Genomic DNA, 17,034 nt, shown 5'->3' with positions numbered 1-17,034 from the left:
TCTAGCCTCACCTGATGATATCCAGACTTAAGGTCAATTTTACTAAATATAGAAGATCCTTGCAGTTTTTCCATAAGGTCATCAACTCTAGGTATAGGATACCTATTCTTTACAGTGATCTTATTTAAAGCTCGGTAGTCAATACACATACGATAGGTATTATTCTTTTTCTTGACTAAGAGTACAGGTGCACCGAATGGAGAACTGCTAGGTCGAATTAAACCACTATTTAGTAATTCTTCAACTTGACTCTGGATTTCTTTTTGCTCTATTTGATTGTGCCTATATGGTGCTTTGCAAGGTGGTTGTGTGCCAGGGATTAAATCGATCTTATGGTCTTCTGGACGTGAAGGTGGTAAACTTGGTGGTAGGTCTTCTGCAAAATAGTCCTTAAAATATGCAAGAAATTCCTTATGCCTAGGGTGCATATGATTTTCCTTTGCTTGCAATTCATTCACCCAAATGAGATATGATTTAGTACTCTTGCGTAGTGCACGTTTCGCTTGAGTATGCGAAAGCAGTGGAAAAATATTAGATGCATGCATACCATATAATGTAATAGATTTTCCTTGAAAATTAATATTCATTGTGTGTGTGGAATAATCTATATTTGGATTATGCTGGTGTCTCCAAGGCATTCCTAAAATAATGTCGCTTGACTGTAATGGAACAACTAAGAAATTTCTTCTTTCAATATATGAACCAATTTGAATCTCTAAGTCTTGTACTTCTTGTGTGCCATTGTACCTAGTGCCTAAAAATGCAGCTTTTATGCAATAATGCGTAGGTACAGTGTGTAATTTCAATTCCTTTACCAACTTTGCTGAAATAAAGTCATGAGTACTACCGTCATCATGCAAGATAGTTCTTTCTTTTCCATGCACCAAACATTTCATAGTTAATAATGAATGTGGAGTAGGCATACCTGGTAAAGTGTCGGAAGTAGTAGTAGTATCATCCTCATCTTCAGTGAAATCAGGCATATCCTCATGCTCGTCTTCGTCCATGGCTCCAAGATAGTTGATATGTGCTGGTGGCTTCTTTGAATGACAATTTGCTGCGAGATACCCAGGCTGGTGACACTTATAGCATACTATTGGTTTGGCTTTGGTTACATTATTTGCAATGGCTGGAAGTCTGGGTGCATTTGGATTTGCTTGTGGAATAGGCTTAGGATTTGGATTGACATTGGATGGTAATGCAGGTGGTTTAGCCCAATTCTTGCGGAAAGATGGTGAAGAGAAACGACCTGGATTAAACCTTCTAAAATTGAAATTAAATTGTTTAGATCCATAATTACCATTGGCTTGGAATTGCTGTGGTCGTCTGTCTCTTCCGCGTAACTTATCTTCAGTGTCGTGAGCTAGGGAGATGGCGTCTTCAAGGGTAGCAGGCTTGAATATGTTCACTTCAGCGTAGTAATGTCCAAGAAGTCCAGACATATACTTCCGCTTATGTGTCGTCTCTGGTACGCCTTCAAGTATGCGTAGCTGTAGGAGTGCATTCCAAAAACGCTCTGTATACTGTGGAATAGGCTCAGGATCCCGTTGTTAAAGTAAATCCCATTGCTTGATAGCCTTCTCATGAAATTGCGGTGGAAGGAAATTCTGCACGAACTTCTTCTTGAAATCTTCCCAAGTAGCAGGACATTCTATGCTCTTGCGTACTACAGTCCACCAAAGTGATGCTCTGTCTACCAAATGATTAGTAACACACTTGATTTTATCTTTTTCTGGATAGGTTTCCTCATGGAAATAGTCATCAAACTGGCTAATGAATGATAAAACAGTCTTTCCTTCTCGTATGCCATTGAAAGTGCAAAATTTGAAACTTCATTTACTTATCTTTGATTCCTTGCGAATGGTTTGTGCTTCAAGAGTGGCGTCGATGGTACGTCGAATCAAATCTTCAGCTTGAGGTTCTTCTTTGTCGGTAGACGCTCTTTGTAATTTTGTCAATTGTGCTTGCAATGCTTGCCTAGCCCTTCGTTCTTCTTCCAATTGCAGCATGATTAGATCCAACTTTTGTTCCATGGTAGGTTCAGGTAAGTCGTCTTCAGCCATAGGGTCATCCATATGTGGGGTCGTCATCCTGTAAAACTCAAAAGACCTTTCTCACTCAAAATCAGGTTAGCGGGATGAGCGTAGCTCAAATTCGGGGTTACAAGGCTATGTATTTTTGGGTATTTCTTCCTCAATTTTCAGAAAATCTGCAATATTTCCTTCTTCGTTTGTTGAAAATACTTCAGCGAACTTGTAGATAGGTAGAACACTTTGCCACGAACAACTTTCCAGTTCAGAGTTTTTGCGTAGGAACAAGCCTTCTAGGAGTTTTGAGCACTAGTCAGTTCTGACTCCAGTTGACTAGTCTGACTTGCAGAGTTGCAGACTTAGCCGACTTGCAGAGTTACAGACTTGCAGAACTTAGGCCGACTTGATGAACTTGCAGGACTTGATTCCAATCGACTTGCAGAACTTAACTTCTGATGTGCAGGACTCGAAGTTTGGTGACTTTCTTGCCCTGTGTGACTTGCAGAACCTTGCTTTGACTTAGGAGATTAAGGTTAAAAAGCTTAAACAGTAGGTCATCTGATTTCGTGGGGGGGGGGGGGGGGGGGGGGGGGGGGGCGTTTTTGTGACGGCGCAAAAAACGCGAGGGGGTCCTTTGATACCACGATGAAAAATTGGGAAGCTTAAAGCTTCTTCTAAGCTTAAGTAAGCTTAAACTTATGAGAGATGAAAGATATGAATTTTTTTTCTCACTGTTTCTTGACGACTTGATGAAGGAGATGGATGCGTGGTCCTCCGCCTGCACAGCCTGGTCCTTCGCGATCTGACAGTAGAAACAGGGGTTCTTGATCGCCAGAAGTCTGCCTGTATTGACGGTTCGCGACGAGATTGACTGTAGAGCCCGATCGTTCCTGGAGCTCCGCCTTCGTCCGAGATGGGTAATGATTGGAAGCTCTTGATCTCAGCTCCGCTCTAATACCACTGGTGCACAGATCGGTCGCAGTATGCTCACATAGTGAATCCCGGAAGGTCCCCAAGAACAATGAACTCTACCTTTTTGCACAAAAAACAATGTAAAAGCATGAACGACAAGAAGCAAGAGACCAATTGGGTTCAATCTCCCCCCATGCCTTGTGTGCGCTTCACAAAGCATGTATTTTATGTATATTTCCATCTTCATGCTCAATAATAGCCCAATTTACAAAAATATGACAAGCTTTTAGCTTTTGAGTTTGCTTTCTACAAAAATAGGAAAATAAAGCTAATGGACGGTGCCCATAGAGTCTGGCACGCCCAATCTCAATGTCCAAATAGAAATAACATATCCGTGCGCATAGGCGCATACAAAATAATAATCAATAATCAATGCCTCAATAGACATAACAAAATATAGGCGTGGCGCCTATCAAAATATAATCCAAAGGTCGAATACTCGCTAGACTCCAATGCTTTCCTCCGCCACTGCTACTATCTCTACACATCAACTGAAGCATTCACAATCGTTAGTAAAATAATACAATTAAACCGACAAAAGTGAATACCTAGCAGTCTTCAGCTACATAAATAAATCAACTGGTTAGAAATAAATCCTAACCTTAATTTATTATGAGTGCGCACTCTAAACTCATAAACATTTATTAATTTAATATGCATTTTGCGGAATCACCCGCTATGGAATCACCCACGTACACACTAAATTAATGAAACGCCCGAAAAGGACAGGTGTCCCCATCAACTTCTCGCACAAAGAATCCTCTTTGTGTATGAGCCCCAGTCATCTAAGTTTACGGAATCCACCGTAAAACCTCACGGAATCCACCGTGGAATATGCCTCCTGGCATCAATTATTGGGTATGGGCATGAGCCAGATGAGTTTTTTAATGAATGCTATGCATGATATGGAGTGTAGGTCCAAAAGAATAAATGCTATTACATGGAACATAAGAGGTTTGTGTTCCATTAGAAGGAAGGATGTTTTGTACTCTATAGCATGCAAAATGAAGCCATGGATAGTGGCTTTGCAAGAGATTAAAATTGGTAAGTTGGAAGCCAATGCCTTTCTCATATGAGGTTATTTTACCTTTGTAAGGGGATGTCAGTGAGATAAAGGAGGTACACTTTTGTTGGTACACAACAATCTCAAGGCACAATTCAAATGGGCTAATGGTGATGGATCAATCATCTTAGTCGAAGCAAGTAAAGCGATAACATTTTCTCATCTATGTTGGGCTGATTTACTCTCGCACACATTTTTTCTAAACAACAAGGTGGAAGATAGGCCTACTCTATTGCTTGGAGATTGGAATATGACAACTAATTCTCTGGATAGGTCTAGGGGGAGGCACTATTTCCATAGGCAAAGAAAAGGATGCTTGGAGCATTCTGCAAACATCACACTGGCTCTAAGATATGGATTCAGGTAGAGAGGACACTAGAGCCACTTCCTTTATGTGGCACAGCTGCCAAGCTAGTGAAAGATGGAGAGCAGAACGCCTCAAATGGATATATGATCACTAGGGGGGTTGGTGGTGTTCACCAAATAGCAAGGTTCGGCTAGTAGCTAATGAAAGATGGAGAGTAGCACGCCTCGATTGGATATATGCTCACAAGGGGGGTTGGTGGTGTTCACCGAATAGCAAGGTTCGGCTAGTAGCTGAGACCACAACTTCAAATCATTGTCTGCTCCCAATCACTTTCTTCTCTCTTAACTGCGATCACTCGAGTGACGATCCTCCCTTGTTTTGTCTAAACAATTCCTTCTTGGGTGATCAACACTTTGTGGCCAAGCTCAAGGAGGCTTGGAGTCAAAGTAGACTTGAGGTGGTTGATCCATTGTAGGGTGTTGCTATCCTCACCAAAGTCTCAAAGCAACATGGTAGATCAATTGCGAAAGCTCAGAGGAGAAACATGGCTAATGTTGTTTGAGTTAGAAGTGACCTACTTGTTGCTCTCAAAGACACAAATCAAGAAACCTACTTGACATACAGAACTATGAATCTTACCTTATTGAGCAAGAAAAGCCATAGTCAAGCATTCATTGGCTAGATTCTTTAGAAGTTTGGGACAGAAATAGGCATGAATTTCACGCAAGCAAAGAGTTGGAGCAAAGAATATAGAAATATACTCTCATCCTTCTTCTTCATCATTATTCTTCATAGTCTTCCACACACCACATGTAACACACTATAGTGTTGTAATCAAGGTCTATAATTGACTAAAGTTCTAACTCTGGTTGAGTTACTAACTCAACTTACACACACACACCATACAACTAAGCTAGAGCTGGATAAATTGGGTGAGCTAATGAGCTTGATCCTCGACAAAGACAGATGGTATGAAGGATGCTTTAACTTGTGCAGATGTCATGACAAAGGTTGAGAATATGCAAAAATGGCCTTTTAGCATGTAAATAAAGGGTACATCTTAACCCACTTTCAATGAATGTTATATAGGTGATTTCTTATAGGTGCACCCTCCAAGGCTAGAGGATAAGGAATCTTAGCAAAAAATTTTGAGTGTTGAAATATTTTAGCAAAGAAGAAAGGGCTTATTATTCTCAACCCCACCACCACAATTCTTGAGGGCTAAGGTATCTCAATCAACAAAGTATAGGGCTAATTTTATGCAATCTAAAGAGTGAAAGGCTAATTTTTTTCAGTCCATAGAGTTGAGTATTATGCATATGCATCACGACTTGAGTTCTTCAGAGGAGTAGAGAGAGGCCAAGGTTGACACTAGGTACAACACTGTGGATAAAAAAGTGATGCTAGGATACAATTGGGAAGAATAGTTTGTACAAAGGAAATTATTGGATTTTCACAGGTGCCATGGATTTGAGCTAGCCATTTGATCCTTAAGGATCCAATGAGTCCATAAAACTATTTCAAAAGGTTTAATGAATAAAGGATGTCAAGCAATCATAATGCCTTATGCAAATGGGAGAAATTGGGTTTACTATGCATGTCAAAATATATTTGTGACTTGAGTGTTTCATCTAGGCAAATGGTTGCTTATGCACATGTTTGGTGAGTTGACGATTATATGGATATTTGATATGAGAGGCTACATATTTATGGCCCATTCAAGGGATGAGTAGGTTTAGAGGGGATGAATGTCATGATGTCGCACATTCACATCCAAAAAACCTAGGGAAATAGGTATTTGCTTATTACAAAGTTCAAACAAAACAACATTACTCTTATGTGGTTTGACCATATCTTAACGCTTGGCTTTTCTTTCTTTATAGTTGAATAAGAGGAGAAGTAAGGAGATTCACTATTGTGAATGGAGAAGCCAAACTCACTAGTCAATAATCTTAGTGTTGGAAGGTTTTCTTACATTCTTGGGATAATTGTCATAGGGTGGTTTTAATAGTTTGGGGTAAGTGGGACTTAACTTCCCAAGGTTAGTATACCCTTATAAAATTGAATTAGAGATAGTGGATTAGGACATTAAAGCATGGCATAATGTAAGACAATTGGCTGAGTTGGATTTTTTATAATATTGGCTTTTACTCATTGCTTGGTGTTGAGTAAAGTGGAGAGTTTTTAGGAAAAGCTTTGTTTTTAAATTTTTTTGGGAAAAACTTGCATGACGAAGAAAAAAGGTGGGGCTACAATGCAAAGCTGGAGGAGCATCAAAGTGTGTGGGAGAGAAGAAGATCAGAGGGTGAAAATAGTCATGTTTTGCATGGGTTATGTGAGTGATGATGTAGACAAACTAAGAAGGCAGCTCTCAAGTTTTAATTGTTGGAAGAACCATAGTTGATCAAAACCCAATCTTGATTAAATGCATGTCTAATAGGTTAGCAGGTTGATGTTATTCCATGAGAATCCCACTCAAGAGACCTAGGGAAGAGGACCAAGGACTATCCCAACTCCTCTCGTAGTAGCAACTGCTTTATTGACCATGGCCCTAGAGAAGTTTTGTTCCCTCACATTCCCTTCCAAACAGTCCTCCAATTCCTGCTATACACAACCAACCACTCCACTTTTTGTACTAGTTGAGACCAATTGTTGTAGCCTAAAACAAGAACAATCCCCCTCTCTCCTTTGAAGATGGTCACCTCCTATCCTTTGAGAGCCAACGAGCCACCCAAGAGATCCCCTTGACATTAGATTCTCCACTCCCTCTTCCTTAGCAGCAAAGTAGGCCCACCCTTCTCCTTAGCATATGGATGACAAGTGCTACAATCTCCTTCCCTTCAATCCCAAAACAAGAGCCCCCCTTTCGAATAGGTGACCTCTATCTTTTCTTCTCTTGAGGATTCTTATTGACTTTGCCACCTTCAATCCTCCCTCACCTTCATGTGCAGTAATTAGTTACTTTTTTTGGCCTTTGAGATAAGGATTGTTGGGCTCTTGTTCACCTATTGAGTTACTCTCTTGCACTGATACATACGTAGGTAAGATATAAGCGTGCATAAAAACATAGACTCGCATGAAGATGGACATTGATAGATGCACAAGATCACACACACAAAGGCATACATGCATGCATGGTTAGACGCAGCAACACACATATACACACATTAGAAGCATATACATACACTCGTACATGCACACATAATAGTATAAACAAGTGCACAAACATACATAGGCATAAGTAAACACAATTACAAGCACAAACCCACATGCAAGTATTGGCACACAAATGCATACCGCATAAAAGCACATATGCATGTAAAGCTCATGTCCCAAGAATGCACATATACGCACAACATATCTAAGAACATACATAATCACACAAGCACTCAACATTTCGTAGACCTCAAAACACAAATACACATAATGGACACACACACAAGGCATAGCATAAACACATATAAGCCTCAATACATTCCTCTTTCTTACCTCTCCAATTAAGATGTTCTACTCTCATTCTACTCCCCTCCGACATCTCTCCATGTGATGCTAATGGAAACTAAGCTTGAACCTAGCATTGATGCCCATTACCAAGGGCTCCTGCATGACCCTTAGCTCACCCTACGACTTATCCCTTTCAAGCCAAGAGGTTCCTAACATGTGTCAAAGGTCCCTAGAATGTTGTGCAAAGAAGGTGAGTGCACAATGAAGTGCACATGTATCTCTGGTTACAAGATATAGCTTTAGTGGGCCTCATGCCGTGTTGTGTATCAAGATAGTGCATTTAAGTGCATCTTCCCAATAGCATGGAAGTAAATGAGATGAAGGGGTATAAGAGGCCCATGTGATGTGCCCAAAGTAATGTCTAGTGTGCTATGCATGTGTCCCTCTTCTCCCTATGAAGTTTATGATTTTTAGGGTTAGAATATATACCTTTCCTTTGTTGGCTTACAGTACATCATCCAACTCCTTGTCTACTTATACAAGCGTCCAAAACTGGATAAGGAAAGTTATATGCTTATAGAAATTCAATGAACAAATAACATTTGAACTCCTAGGATGTTAAAAGTTTGAGTGTTATTGGCTATCTAGGCCAACAAGCATTAACCAAAGCTCTATATAAGGTTTCAAAGACCAAACATTCCACTACAAGTTAGGGGTATTTAGGATTTTCCAAAAAAAGCATCACATATTTAGCCCACTCCCTTAGGCTACAAACATTCCTGTGCAATAGTTCTCTTTGTACAATGAAGATTTATTAAACATCTAGTGTTCAACAAACATGATCACACTTATTGGTTAATTTACTTCAGTTTCTACCTCCTCATAGGGCTCTACATCCTCCACAACATAATCATATTCTCCATGATTCATCTCTTTTAGTTCCCCGTGCCTTTCTTCATCATTTTCCATTAAAAATTCACTCCCTTCTTCCTCAAAATCATATACTAAAGTGAGTCATCCAATTCTTCTTCTTTAATATCCTTCAGCAGAGTACTCTTCTCCTCTTTTTGGGTTTCTCATGTTGTTTCATATTCTTTCAACTTTCCCTCTCTTAGTTCTTGGATTCTCCTTTCCTTTCTACAAAATATATTTCCTAGTCATGCCTAGGGTCTTCTAAAGAACTCTCAAAGATTCTCATAGAGATCTCCAGCTCTTATTTGTTGCCTAGAATTTCATCTATCTCAACAACAAAATCAACAAGATATGATGCGTAATCCCCACACTGCTCAACATCACAACCAAAGTCAACCAAAAATTGAGCCACTGTAGGGCTCCCAACACCACATATACCACTCTCAAAATCACATTGAGTACCTCTAGAACTCAAAATATCACCCAAACCTCCCAAAACACCTAGGGTATCTCCTAGACTCCCCTCACCACATGCTAATCTTCAACGTCTCATTATCAATCCATGAAGACTCCAATTAGTCGCTATCCTCAACATTTCTAAAAGAGTTGGAAACTCTTACATTAGCATCATCACATCTTGATTTTAAAATCTAGAAGCTCATCCTCAGACTCAAATACATTGCATCGAGTTTCAATAGACAACAATCTAGGGTTTTCAACCTCTTCTTTTGCCTCACAACCTCTTAAGTCCCTAGAAACTTCATCAATGGGATATTCAGCAACATCTAGAAAGGTCATTTGCCTTCTATGTACTTGAATTGTCTCTCTAGCCATATAATTTTCAACCTTATCTAAGGAAGTAGATAGATGATTATCATGATCGTCATCCTTTCTCTCAAATTCTCTCACAATGGATACTTGTAGCAAACTCTAGGCTCACTTCTTGTTGTATTGTCTCTAAAGAGGCTTCATGCTAGATATCGAAAGAAATAGTCTTCCCTAGTCTTGTTAAGTATAGGACCTACTTTGGATAGTTCTTTAGCAATTTTCTCTAAGAAACACATAAGGTCATCATCGAGGTCATTAACTTCTCTTTCAATCTCAGATGTTCTCAACAAACCAACAAAATCATCCATAGAGGATTTCTCTCTACGATTGCTTTAAACACGTTCTTTTTCATCCACACAAAGCTCTGAGTGTGATGTGCAAGATCTACTATCTTCTAATCAAACTTGATCTATTCACAACCATCAACACCAACTAGAGTCAACTCAAGACTCACCTATTCACTAAAATCAACCTTTACATCAACATTACTCACAAAACAATAAACCAACTCCTCATCACAACCAACATCATCACAAGAGTCAAAACCTTTTGCACTTTGCAAACTCAATACTTTCCTCAAGATTGAGAGATCCTCCCTCAAACACATTCTCATCAAAGTCTACTTTAAAAGGCAAAAAATTTGAAGGGAACTCATTTACCTCTCACTCTAATTCACCAAAATACCTACTATTTTGATTGGCAAGAGTCATGATCTCCCTCTCGTAACATTGATGATCCTCAACCTCATTTCCAAAAGCAACCAAAATATATCCTTCTAATTTCCAACTCACTTTTGATGTTTGCTAAAGAAGCATCCACAATATACTGGCTTATCTTCTCACAAGGTCCGAAATCACTTTCAACGGGCTCTTTCTGTCTAGAAAATTTGTCCTTATCCTCAAAGGATTTCTCTTCAAAAACATGCAAATCAACCTCTTCAATCAATCTACTAGGTTCTACAAGCAACTCATTATCTTTAGTTCTTGTTTTATAAGAACCTCAAAAAAATAGTTCATCAATATTTCCCTCATCATTTAGATTTTTAGGTATCTCTTGGATTCTCTCCGTATCTCCTCGTATTCCCATTGTAAGGTAGGAGACATTTTGACTAGAATCTATCTTTATTGTTAGATTTTTAGATATCTCTTGGATTCTCTCCTTATCTCCTCGTATTCCCATTGTAAGGTAGGAGACATTTTGACTAGAATCTATCTTTATTGTTTTAGATTCCCCCTCTCCTTCTTTCTCTCCTCCAAATGCTTCATTTCCCTCATTCTCACTCTCATCATCATGCTCACTATCTTCCTCTTCAATAGGTTTCCTTATAGATATGTCAAACTTTCTTGGCAATCTTCACTAGTCATAAATGGTAATTGTGCCATTGCCCCAATCTTGAATAGTTCCTACTTTTCTCAACCATGGTATTCCTAAAATAATAGAAAATGCCCCTATTCCGGCTGGCATCACATGATAATTTATCTTGATGGGCATGTCATACACCTTCACCTCAAGGTCTTTTATGACTCCTAAACACTTAATTTGAACATGATTTGTCAACCTCAATTTGAATCCCAATCCTTCAATTATCTTTATCCCAAAATTTTCAACATAGGCTTGTGTAATGACACACACCTCTACCCTTCCTTCAATATATGCTTCTCCTCTATCCTTATCCATATATCATGCATTCACTATCGAAAAAATGTCAAGAAATTCCTCAACACTTAAGATCCTCACTATCCCTTTTCTCTTCTCTTTGGCCTTGGGATTCACTAATCTCTTCCACTCTCTCCTTATCTTAGGGCAAAGCTACATAAGTTGAGCAAAAGAGATGATAGCTTTCCTTCCAAGCAGGTCCTTTTGAATATTGTAATCCTCCTCTTCTTGACCTAAAGACAAGTTAACTTCATGATAATGTCTCTTAGGAGCTCTAGTCCCAGTCTCTATCTACTTTGGAACCTCTTTTGTCTTCCCCTTGTGGACCTCAACATCCTCCTTTCCCCTTGCTCTTCATATATCACTAGTCTTGCTCGTCATCCCTCTCTACCTCTCTTCTCCTCTTCATAGCAGGTGCTACATCAACCTCTTTGTTGGCTACTAGAATGCAATTGAACGCAATACCCTTTCTTCTCCATAGTAGGACCTCTAAAAGTTGGAGGTTCATGCATATCAATCTCATAATCATTTTGTCTATTGTGTAAGTTCTTGGGAAGTTGATACATGACCTCCTGCTCTTGTAGGCTATGGATAGTTTGGGCTTATGTGTCCCACCTCACAATAGTTAAAACATGTTGGAAGTATGCTTGGAAATCCTTTAGCATTTCCCTTTGGTTATTCTCTTTGCAATCCTTGACTAATAGGTGTAGCAGCTCATCTTCCCCATTATCTATCACTTAAGGCTGCTAGCCTCATATTCTGCATTTGACCAACTAGCTCATGTTCAACTTTAGCAACGGCTAGTTATGCTCCCTACCTACTCATGACTTGATAGTTCTAGTGGCAATTGACTCAAAGGGTAGGTTCCCTAGATTCTACTTCAGTGGCGGCTAGTTGTGCTCCTTGCCTACTCACGACTTCATAGTTCTGTTGGCCATTGACTTAAAGGGTAGGTTCCCTAGATTCTACTGTTCGTCTCTCTTCTCTAGGCCTATCAAACTAATGTCTCTTTTTATACTTCTCAATCTTCCTTTCCTTCTCCACTGCTATTCTTACTACCTCTACAAAAGTGTCTGGTTCCTTGACTTTTGATTTTGTCCTTACATCCCCTTGGAATTTCTCCACATAATGATTTACCTTGAGTATGGTTGGTACTCCTTCCCCATCTCTTAAGGCATTACTCCAATGGTCCCACAGCCTCTCAAAATCTAGGGATAATGACTCAATGGAGTGGTCTTGTTTTCTATAGCATAGCTCTATTTTCTTCCACAATTCATGTGGGGTCCTCAGTCTCTCAAAGACGGTCTAGAAAAGCTTGCTTTGTTGCTTCATACTCCAACTAGATTGGAGGTATTCTTTGACTTTACTACTTCTCGTAAGTTTCTAACGAATTCCTACCCTCATATCAATCAAGTGTTGTCTGGTCAAGAACACTAAAGTCAATCTTAACACCCCTCAATGGGGGCACTACAAACGATGACACATGCTCAACTACTTGGATAACCCATAGAGAGACACATGGTTGAGAGATACTAAGGAGCATTGGTATGTTAGAGTGATATAATGTAATGATTTCTTTGACTAGTGGTTCAAACCGAACTTGACCATCAATAAAAATTGAAAGCTCTAAGAGATATCATTCACAACTCATGATCACAAACTTGACCATCAATAAAAACCGAAGGCTTTAAGAGGTGCAAAAGAGTGTTTGGTATATTCTACATCATTGGAGCTTGTACAATTTCATTGCTTGTAAGTTCAAGTTCTCTTCGAGTTCTATTGGGACAATTGACGTAGTTATGTCCAATGTTGTGGCACTTGGAGCATCAGTGTTTAGCATGCTTTGGACATTCCCTTTTGAAATGGCCTAACTCCCTACAATAAAAACAACGCAGAGCTTTATCACTTGTGGTCACAAGATTCCTGGTTGTTTTTGGCAGGATTTTCTTCTTTAGACCAAATTTCCTTAGGATCCTTTTAGCGGATCGAAGTGGTTCTTTATCTCAGAAACTCTACTCCTAGATTGTTCTCTTCTTAGTTTGGGACTGAGCTCCATGGACAATTGGTTTTGCTTGTAATACTAAATAATACTTCAAAGCTTCGAAATTATGGTAAGACTCAATCTATATTAGTTGAGAAGAAATGACTTAAGAGAAATTCATTGCAAGTTATAACTGTCATTTCTTGCTAAAGTATCTTTGATCACTTGTAAGTTCTAAGCTCAAAATTGATGCACCTCATATTTACTCAGGTTAGCTATAGTTAGAGAGTAAAGTTTATTCCAATACAAGTTGTATTTCATGTCGATTAAATTTCCAAGATTTCTAGTCATCCTGAAGAGGTATAGTGGGTTCTAAGTCTTCATCTTCATTTGATTCCTCTATATATTTGAAGATTGCACTTGTGTAGTTTCGTTTCCTTAGAGGCTTCGTATCTTCTGGACTTGAGTTAGAGCATTCTACTTGGACGTGCCCTTCTTCATTGCAGTGGAAACATTAGCGATTGGGACATCTTCTACAGATGTGCCCTATCTCTCCGCACATGTGGCATGTCTTGTCCTGATCTCGGGAAACATCTTTGCTATAATTGCCCGATTTAAGTTCTTGGATCATTTGATTCTCTTGAAGTAATGCATCTTGCAAGTCTGTTGGACACATTGCTTCAAGATGATGGTTTAGAGGAGTGTTTAGGCCATGGAAAAACTTGGATACTTGCTCTGCAATATCCATAGGTGGTGCGTATTTTAGTAGGGTTACAAGCTTTGAGTAGTAAGCTTTCAAGGTTAATTCCAGCTACTTGAGCTTGAAGAATTCATTCATCCTTAAGGTTTGGTAGGTTGGCGGAAGGTATCGTCCGCGTATAGCATCTTTCAGTTGAGTCCAAGTGACAATGGCTTCAGGGACAACTCGATCTTTGCACCATCGCTTCCACATATCCAAGCTTGGCCAACTAACTTAAGTTTGGCTATCGTTCTTGATTGGAAAAAGCAGTTCCTGAAGTAGAGAAATAATCATCCATCGTCTGAATCCATATCTCCGCCTCTACTATGACATTTATCCCCTCACCACGAAACTTGGGGGCCTTAACTTGTTTGAGAAGGAATTTCTTCTCTTGCGTGTCAGCATTCGTGGGTGCAGAAGGTGCAACCAACTACAATGTGTCGCCTATTGGTAGTCCTGGCACATTTTTAACGGTCCATTGAGAGACAAATCTAAGCGTCACCGCCTAGCACTCCCATGGAATGTTCACGACCAGAACCCACTAGGGTCAACCTGAAATCCAGGTTCCTAATAGTCAAGGTCTCCTGACAGCATTCTAGTGTCAAGTCCTAGACATACTACTTTACGTAGAGATACTCGAACTGAAGCAAACCCATGCCACACTTGGTTCAAAGAGAATGGGAAACGAGAGGGATGCATTGCTCAACCTCTTTGCCCGTAGGCCATAGTCCCATTTCGGTCCCCTAAAATGGCATGAATCGGGGTTCTAACCTAACAATACCTAAGGCTCATGACAATAGAACTTGGTGAGAAACCTCCCAGGCCTCTAGGACCATCCTGTCGTAGGACGGACCCATCAGGTATTCCGCCCACTTGCTTCCCTTGATAGCTTTAGTTTTCTAATTAGGTCCTATCACATTTGTATGTGACATTCAAAATCAACTTCCTTAGTTAGGACTTTTAGAGAATTGGGTTCGTTTGTGTTATTTATGGCACAGAAACTAATACAGAGCAAGCAATCCTTTTGATAGGCAATTTCCTTAACTTATCTTCAAGTTAATCTTTGTCTCCTGCCCATATAGGAGAAATTATATATTCCCTTCTGCCTAGTAGAAGTACTTGGTCCAAATCACATGGCACCATAATTTCCATCCTTTATCTAGAATAAAATCTTCCAATGCCACGGATGTTGGGCTCACGGCAGTCTTCAACTCTGTTTCGGAGGGGCAAGGGGTGTCCAGAGCTCCATCTGAACCCAAGCAGCCTAGGAGTGAAACAAAATTTCTGTGGTTGGCCTTTTCACCACTAGAACTTCGGTGCGTGAATCAAGGAGTGCCCTCTCGAGTTAATCCATGGTACGATCTTGGAGATGATTCAACCTGCAAAATATTCTTTTCTTAATTAATTCATTTAAGAATCAAGCACAAACAAGTCATTCAATCCAATATCATTTTCCAAGAAAACATTTATTTATTCCCATGGCAACTTGTCATCACATATCCCTATCATGGATATACCATTAATCACAAGCACTTGGAATAATCATCCAAACCATAATCCAACAATCAGTCAATGCAAAAGTATTTAGGACTCAGCCAACAAAAGGAATGGTATTATTTTTCAAATGTTGCAAGAATAATCGTGATGAACTTTCCATCGCATATTTGCTCTTCCCCTTGGGATCAAAGAGCAATTCTAAAAAGAATTTTAACTTGTCTTTATCTTCATTTCCCCTAAAGAATGAGAGACAATTTGTAACGATGCAAGACTATCTTCCAATGTGAAATAATCCGTGAATTATTGTGCGTGTTGTAATCAACTCATGGTTTGGCAGCACAAGATAACTCATTGACCGTTATTTTATGCAAACCCTTCATAGGATTGGATGCAAGACTTTAATGGAATATCATTTCATGTACCATTGATGTATGTTTTATATAATTCTTCCCCATGCACATACCGACTATGAGCATATGCCAACCTTAAACAATATTTTCCTATGTAAAGACTAGTCGAAGACTTATCGATGCTTGATACCTTAGAATCTTATATGCTACGTATGCTATGCATAGATTTTAACGAATAGCAACATGAAGCAATCTACTCCTATTGATGCATACACTTTGCAAACTCCATCTTTTGAATATTTGAGATAAAATTTATCCCTTTCAGCATCCTATTCTCGTGTGACATAGTACGGTTTAATGCATCTTGAGTGGAAATGAAAGCAAGCAATCCTTTAATTTGGAAATACATTACTTACAACCAGTATCATAGTTGGATTGGTAGTGATGCCCTCACCCGAAGCTGTGTTGCTCATTGAGGGATTGCCATCTACACGCGACAATTTCCACTTGGGGGCCATCCCCAATCTTCTTCTCTTTTAGACATGCCTCACATAAGACTTCGCACCTTGTACTCAATTAGCGGGGTCCAATTGGGGAGAATTAAGCTTATGAGTGGAGGATAATCTTGCGGGAAAAGGTATAAATTTGCGGATGAAGGGGAATGAAAGAATACGTGTGGACATCCTCTAGTTGGCACACTCGAAGGTGGAGTGTTGCTTGTAGTTACACTCTTGTTTCCAACAGTTTCCAATTATCATAGCCATGGCTCTTTCTTTGACAATCTTGATAGCTTGGTAGCCCTTTGAAAGGGGCTTGAAACTCCGTAAGAGAAGAGCTTTGACTAGGAAGAAGGGCTCATACATGGAAGAGGTCCTTCATGCGAATGAAAGGAGAATGAAGAGAGGTGGTAGGCCTTTGGTAACAATGATCCCCTTCCCCTTCTTGCTTTCACAGATTTTTATCTCTCTCTCTCTCCCCCTCCCTTTTTGTAGCAGCATCTCCTTCCCTCTCTTTCTCACCTTCTTTGTCACCGTCTTTCTCTCTCTTTTGCCCTCTCTCTCTCTCTCTCTCTCTCTCTCTCTCTCTCTCTCTCTCTCTCTTTAGTGTGTTGCTCAGCATGTTGAGCCCCCTCTTTGATTCCATTGGGGGGGGGGAACGCGGAGAGGAGGTGGAGTGGTGGGGGGGTCTCCACCACCTATTCTACATGGCAGTGGGAGCATCATGGCCTCCATCATCATATGCTTCTTCATTGTTT

Source organism: Lygodium microphyllum, chromosome 14 (genome assembly GCF_053477565.2).
Source record: "Lygodium microphyllum isolate KBCC chromosome 14, Lygodium_microphyllum_v1.1.10, whole genome shotgun sequence".
Taxonomy (NCBI): domain Eukaryota; kingdom Viridiplantae; phylum Streptophyta; class Polypodiopsida; order Schizaeales; family Lygodiaceae; genus Lygodium; species Lygodium microphyllum.
The sequence above is the reverse complement of the archived record's forward strand: the minus strand, read 5'-3'. Positions refer to the sequence as shown.